Source organism: Octopus bimaculoides, chromosome 12 (genome assembly GCF_001194135.2).
Source record: "Octopus bimaculoides isolate UCB-OBI-ISO-001 chromosome 12, ASM119413v2, whole genome shotgun sequence".
Classification (NCBI taxonomy): domain Eukaryota; kingdom Metazoa; phylum Mollusca; class Cephalopoda; order Octopoda; family Octopodidae; genus Octopus; species Octopus bimaculoides.
Window position 1 is genome coordinate 14,315,525 of NC_068992.1, and position 7,382 is coordinate 14,322,906.

Below are 7,382 nucleotides of genomic sequence, written 5' to 3' on the forward strand. Positions count from 1 at the left end.
ACTTGTATTATCTTTATGCATATTTTCCCTTGTTTCTTATTTCTTTTTTATGTTTCCCTTCCCTGACTCCGTCCCCTCTCTCTCTCTCTCTCTCTCTCTCCCTCTCTCTCGCTCATTCGATCCCTTTCTCAGTATTTCACACTATATATAGATATGTCAGTGTGGCTTTATGGAAGATGATCGTCTGTGTGTGAATGTGTATGTGTGTAGATATGTGTGTATTTTGTAATGTGTGTTCGTGTGGCACAAGTGGGAGTGGAAAAGGACAAGTATCAAATATGGTCGATTCAGGTGAGAAATTCGTGGAATTCACAAGGATTTGGTCAGCCCAGGCTATATAGTAAAAGACACTTGCGCAGGGTGCCACACAGTGGGACTGAACTCGGAACAATGTGATTGGGAAGCAAGCTTTTTAGCACGCAACCAAGCCTGCAACTGGAGAGTTATCTCTCAACACCCGACGATGCATTACGAAGTTGGCCTCGGTGGGATTTGAACTCTGACCGCAGAGACTAGGAATATATATTCCATGTTATTTATTCATGTGTTCTCACGATTTCGACACTTCCCGAAATCCGAAACGCTTGTCTTTCGAAGCATTTTGTTTAAAGTATTATGCTGTAGGCATGTATGTACGTACGTACGTACGTATGTATGTATGTATGTATGTAGGTATGTGTGGAGGCGCAATGGTCCAGTGGTTAGGGCAGCGGACTCGCGGTCATAGGATCGCGGTTTCGATTCCCAGACCGGGCGTTGTGAGTGTTTATTGAGCGAAAACACCAACTTGATTCGAGGGGACGGCGTCAAATAGTATAAACATTTAAAGAGGAAGAAAAATCTCGTGACGAGAAATGGGGTCATGAATTTAAAAATTTAAGAATCCCTGTTATAGACAATAACTTTTATATTGGGTACAGTATTACAAATTCATAGAAGTGTGATACAATTTTTGATTAAAATTATCTCAAATTTTGATACAAGGCCAGCAATTGTGAGGGGAATGGGAAGTCGATTACATCAACCCAAGTATATGTCTGGTACAATTTTGCCCTTTTTCTTTACAATATACATATGCAAATACGAATGCAAGCAACAACACAATCAAATGATAGAGAAAGCGAAGAGAAGGATAGAGAAAAAGAGATAGAGAGAAGGAAACCGAAAGAAAGGAAAGAAGGAGGCTGATATAAAAAAAATGGGGAGAAAAAGAAGAAGGGGACACCCGGGTTCGAACCGGGGACCTCTCGATCTGCAGTCGAATGCTCTACCACTGAGCTATATCCCCGACACCTACTTAGTGCTTTAGTTTTATCTATTTAATTATTCCAAGTGTTCTCAGTAACTTCGTTAATGATTCCTGTTTATTTTGTGTAATGTTAATTAAATGGCCAATTAAGGAATCTGAACTAATGAGTCAACTGCTAATTGTATTTCCCATACAAATACCGAGTTGATTAACCAGCTGTTGACAATTTCTACTGCAGGGCAAGACATATTGTTGTTGGCACTCCGTCGCTTACGACGTCGAGGGTTCCAGCTGATCCGATCAACGGTACAGCCTGCTCGTGAAATTAACGTGCAAGTGGCTGAGCACTCCACAGACACGTGTACCCTTAACGTAGTTCTCAGGGATATTCAGCGTGACACTGTGTGACAAGGCTGACCCTTTGAATTACAGGCACAACAGAAACAGGAAGTAAGAGTGAGAGAAAGTTGTGGTGAAAGAATACAGCAGGGTTCGCCACCATCTCCTGCTTGAACCTCGTGGAGCTTTAGGTGTTTTCGCTCAATAAACACTCACAACGCCCGGTCTGGGAATCGAAACCGCGATCCTCTGACCGCGAGTCCGCTGCCCTAATCACTGGGCCATTGCGCCTCCACAGGGCAAGACATATACCACGGTCAAAAACAGTAATCCTCTCTATACATCGGTAGTATTGAAGGTACAATTTCTAGAAACAACATCTCTGAAAGCTGTATTATTGCGTCTTCTAATCTGAGTTGTCTGTTATTTTTCCCTTTACTTCAAGATGTAAACTATCTTAGCTATGTAGCAAAATCGAAGACATTATCTATAATGTACAGTGGTAAAGTTTTAACAAATTTTAATGCGGTTATTTGAAAAAAAATATAAGATTGTCGGAAACTTTAAGAGAACCATGAAATACATAATTTATTTTAATTTAAAGTTTTTCCATCTTGAGATGCTTTAAACACCACACTTGTAGATCTGAAGGTGCAATTGTTAGAAAAAAAAACTATAATCATCGTTATATATTTGACACTTCTTCTACAGTTATCATCTTTTAGTCTTACCCTCTCATCAAATAATAGCATCATCCTGGCAGAAACGTTAGCACGCCGGGCGAAATGCTTAGCTGTATTTCGTTTGCCGTTACGTTCTGAGTTCAAATTCCGCCGAGGTTAGGCGGTTAGGCGAAAGAGAGACCAAACTTTTATAAAATACGTACTGGTGTCCGTTTATTCGACTAAACTCATCAAGACGGTGCTGCAGCATAAATGTAGTCCAAATTATTGAAACAGGAATCTATATTAATAGTTTAAGGTCAAATGTATGATGCGATGGTTAGTTGAAGAGAGAGGGAGAGAGGAAGAGAGACAGACAGACAGACAGAGGGAGAGAGAAGATAGTGTTAGCGATGAGAGCTTGGAGAAAGGATGATGCTTATTTCTTTATTGCTCACAAGGGGCTAAACACAGAGGGGACAAACAAGGACAGACAAAGGGATTAAGTCGATTACATCGACTCAAGTATATGTCTGGTACTTTATTTTATCCACTACGAAAGGATGAAAAGGCAAAGTTGATCTTGGGATTTGAATCTATATATATATAAAAATGGAATATATGCGACTGAGCATTTTGTCCGACCCTCAAGCGCTTCAGCCAGATCGCCGCCTCAATTGCTTAAAATAATCCTTTCTACCACCGGCACAGCGCCTGGATGCTTGATGGTGGGGACTTGTTCTTTACGTCGACTTCAATGCTCTGCTGGCACTTATTTTATCGACCCCGTATGTATAAAAGGCAAAGTCAACCTCGGCTGAATTTGAACTCATAAAGTAAAACGACGTAAGGAATACCGCTAAGTGTATTGGTCGACGCTATGCGTATGGAATAATTCTTTGTACTATAGACACAAGGCCTGAAATTTGGCGGGAGTTGGCAGTCGGTTTCATCGACCCCACAACTTCACTGGTACTTTTTTTATCGACCTCAGAAGGATGAAAGCAAAATCGACCTAGGTGATATTTTGAGCTCAGAACGTAAAGCCGGACGAAATCCCACTAAGCATTTTGTCCGGCGTGCTGACAATTCCGTTAAATTTGAAACAATACCAGTATATTATCGATATTTATATCGATATAAGGCGGCGAGTTGGCAGAAACGTTAGCACGCCGGGCGAAATGCTTAGCGGTATTTCGTCTGTCTTTACGTTCTGAGTTCGACTTTGCTTTTCATCCTTTCCAGGTCGATAAATTAAGTACCAGTTGCGTACTGGAGATCGATCTAATCGACTGGCCCCCTCTCCAAAAATTTCTGGCCTTGTGTCTAGAGTAGAAAAGGATATTTATATCGATATCGATATATAAGGCGGCGGGCTGGCATACTTATATCGATATACAGTCAGCGGAGGAGTCAGAATCGGAGACGCAAAACGACTAGTCTAGATCGGAACCCATAACTAACAGCATTGAAACAAAAACAAAAACGGTCATTCGCACGGCTATTAGCTTGGTCATCTCTTAGGTCAGTTTAGATTTGCTTTTGATCAATACTAATTAGTTTTGACCAGGCAGAAGGCCAACTTTTCAGGAGATTGACACATAGTCTAACGAATTAATTCCAATATGTTAATGATATTGTTAATTCAGTGGAGTGGAATAAATAATAAAGTGCTTGAAAGATGTTTGTTATGCTCCCTTTGGTTCCGAGTTCAAATCTCTCCTCATTGGTTTCAGTTTTACTGTTTCGAGGTCGAGAGAGTAAAAAGCAGTAAGCTTGGTATTGCAATTGATTTCAGTAAACATCTGTGGTTTTATTGTTATTGGCTTCCAAAACGTGACTAGCTGCAGAGAATTATTACGTTCTGGGTTCAAATCTCGTTAGGATCAACTTTGTTTCTTATTCTTTTGACGCTGATAAAATAAACTATCAGTCAGGCAGTGGAGTCAATGAAGCAGTAAGTTAGGTATTAGAACTGATCTAATCCTCTATACTTTTTCGCTACTATAGATATGTGGGTTTATTATTGCTGCTGGCGGTAAGGCAATGAGCTGGCAGGATCGTTAGCACACCAGGCAGAATGCTTAGCGGCATTTCGTCCGTCTTTACGTTCTGAGTTCAGATTACGCCGAGGTCGACTTGGCCTTTCATCTTTCGGGGTTCGATAAATTAAGCACCGCCTGAGTACTGGGGTTGGTGTAATCGACTTAACCTCTCCTCCAAAATTGCAGGCCTTGTTCCTATAATAGAAATAACAATTTGAACCAGCAACTCCAGTAGGTGAAGGCTCTGCCACTAAGATATATTTGTATATGGATGGGAAAACCATCAATGTCAATAAAAACTAGAGAAAAATTTCCATTCCATTCTTTCTTGATTGCTGTCATTTCTGATTCTTTTTCTGGCAACACTGATTGACATGTTTTTCATAAAAAAAACATGTGACAAATATATTTACGTGTAACATGTAACTATACTGGTTTCTTAGTGCAGAATGTGACACGACCACTCGTACAGTATGTAGTAGATTCCTAATGAGGTTTTACTTCTCTTATGTTAATACCCAACTGGCACTCCGTCGGTTACGACGAGGGTTCAAGTTGTCTGATTAACAGAACAGTCTGCTCGTGAAATTAACGTGCAAGTGGCTAAGCACGTGTACCATTAACGAAGTCCTCAGGGAGATTCAGCGTGACACAGAGTGTGACAAGGCTGGCTCTTTGAAATACAGGTACTACTCATTTTTGCCAGCTGAGTGGACAGGACCAACATGAAATAAAGTGTCTTGCTCAAGGACACAACGCGTCGCCAGGAATTGAACTCACGACCTTACGATCATGAGCCGAATACCCGAACCAGTAAGCCACGCACCTTCACTATGTTAATAATGTCAGTCTTAATTAACATTCAGGTATTCGTATCTAGTCAAAACAAACTTTGATAATTACTGGTTGCAAATTTTGGCACAAGGCCAGAAATTTCGGGGAAGGAGGGAAGTCGATTACATTAACCCCACTAATCAACTGGCACTTACTTTATCGACCTCGCAAAGATAAAAAGCGAAGTCGACCCCACGCGGAATTTGAACGCAGAGCGTGAAGACAGACGAAATGCTCCTAAGGATTTTATCCGGCGTGCTAACGACTCTGCCAGCTCGCAGCCTTAACCCGCTTCATAATAATTATTTATTTATTCAAGCTAACGATGTCGGGCAAAGAGTTAAATTCACTGTGAAACGATATTGGGGGTCAGATTATGATTTCTGGTTCATGTAAGACAAATATTGGACCTTATTTCAGCTAGTAACACTTCTCGGAAAAGCATGAGCATCACGGCTTCCCATCCCTCTTTCCAACAAAGCGATACTAATGTTCATTTATTTATCTGACCGAAGTGTGACAAATGAAATCAATAGCTTTAAATTTATCCATAATTGAAGGATTAATTTTTTTGACGTCAAGAGGGTAGAAGGCTCCGGATTATTTCTATGCTAATATTTGAGTTTGCACTTCATTACATCAAGTTAAGCAGACAATCAGCAAATTTACAACGCTCTTACCATTTACATCGAGTACACGTACTCCATTGTATCAGTACAAGTTAGTACAAGATACCTATTAGTACAAGATACTTATTAGTACAAGATACTTATTAGTACAAGATACTTATTAGTACAAGTTACCTATTTAAAACGATAACGAGACCTGAGTGCCTTTGCCACAGACACATTGCAGCTCTCGAAACTCCAAGTAGATATTACATCTATGCATGTTACATGTTTAAAACTGCACATCATTATGGATTGAGACAGTAATACCTAAGTGTCTTTTCCACAGATACAGGACGAATATATGAACCTCACTGTGAATATTGCAATCAAACATGGTAACTATTTAAAAACGTGTAATAAGACAGCAAAAGCTAATTGTCTTTAGCAATATAACAGAACGGATCTTGAAACCTTTGCAAATATTTCACAGAAACTCCCTTTAACTACCAATTCGCCTAAGACCACTCCTGGTTCTACGATACGAACTTTGTTTCAAAGTGATCGAAATCAAAACGTTCCATTCAAATTTCCTGCTAATTTATGTCCGAATCAACAGCCTAATAATGACAAAGTTGTTTTACTAAATTCTTTAGTAATTTTCAAATTAAATTAAAACAAAAGCAGTGTGTTTCTACGGTAATAACGTAACAAAAGTGTTAGTTATATCGGCTGAAAGAACAAGAGCTTGTTATTTTTACTACGGACGTAGTATGATTCTAGACACATAGTGAAGGTATTTAATACAAGAGACCTGAATAAAACACAACTATGAGATAGGTAGAATTTATAAGGGCTTTTCAGCGGACACAACTCGAATCTCGAAAATCTAGTCAAATATTGTAAGTTTACAGTAAATTTATTTAAAACCTATATAAATTGACACAGCGACAACTAACTGTTCACTACAGATATAGCACGGATTTCGAAAAACAAAATCACGCTCCTATATTTATTACTCCTATTGCTCCACTCCTTGGAATAATCTCACCATCTTTCACATTCTCTCGCGGAGCAAACGACTCGATATCTCTGCTACACCATCTCCGCATATTCGTCTTACATCACCATCATTATCATCATCACCCTTATCAACAGCAGCAGCAGCAGCCGCAGCGGCAGAACAACAAGCTCAATAAATATGTATGGAATTATTATCGCATACACTGACCTTTCGCTTGATCGTTACAAGGAACAACGCGTGTTGATAATGGTGCAACATATCTCGGCTGAAAAGGATTTTCCTTCTTGAAACATAATGGTTCTTCGATCTTGATAATTGATCGGTGTGTATTGCTAGTTTGAGTGAGAACAGACAGACACACGCTGTTTATCCTTCTTCTTCTTCTTCTTCTTCTTCTTCTTCGTCTTCACCTTATTTCTTTTCTTTTGTTGCTGCTCTTCTTCGCTTTCTTCTTCTTCTTCTTCTTCTTCTTCTTCTTCTTCTTCTTCTTCTTCTTGCTATTCATGATAGAAATCACATATACACACACATACGAACACACAACTGCACACCCTTTCTGATATATACATATACATATACATATATATATATATATATATAGAGAGAGAGAGAGAGAGAGAG

At 39.5% G+C, this 7,382-nt stretch overlaps 1 non-coding gene across 1 annotated transcript; it reads right to left on the reverse strand.

Annotated features, from left to right (window-relative positions):
- Nucleotides 1-1,216: 1,216 nt before the first annotated feature.
- Nucleotides 1,217-1,288, reverse strand: Trnac-gca (transfer RNA cysteine (anticodon GCA)). Its single transcript has one exon. It is a non-coding gene; the product is annotated as a tRNA-Cys (tRNA).
- Nucleotides 1,289-7,382: the final 6,094 nt, after the last annotated feature.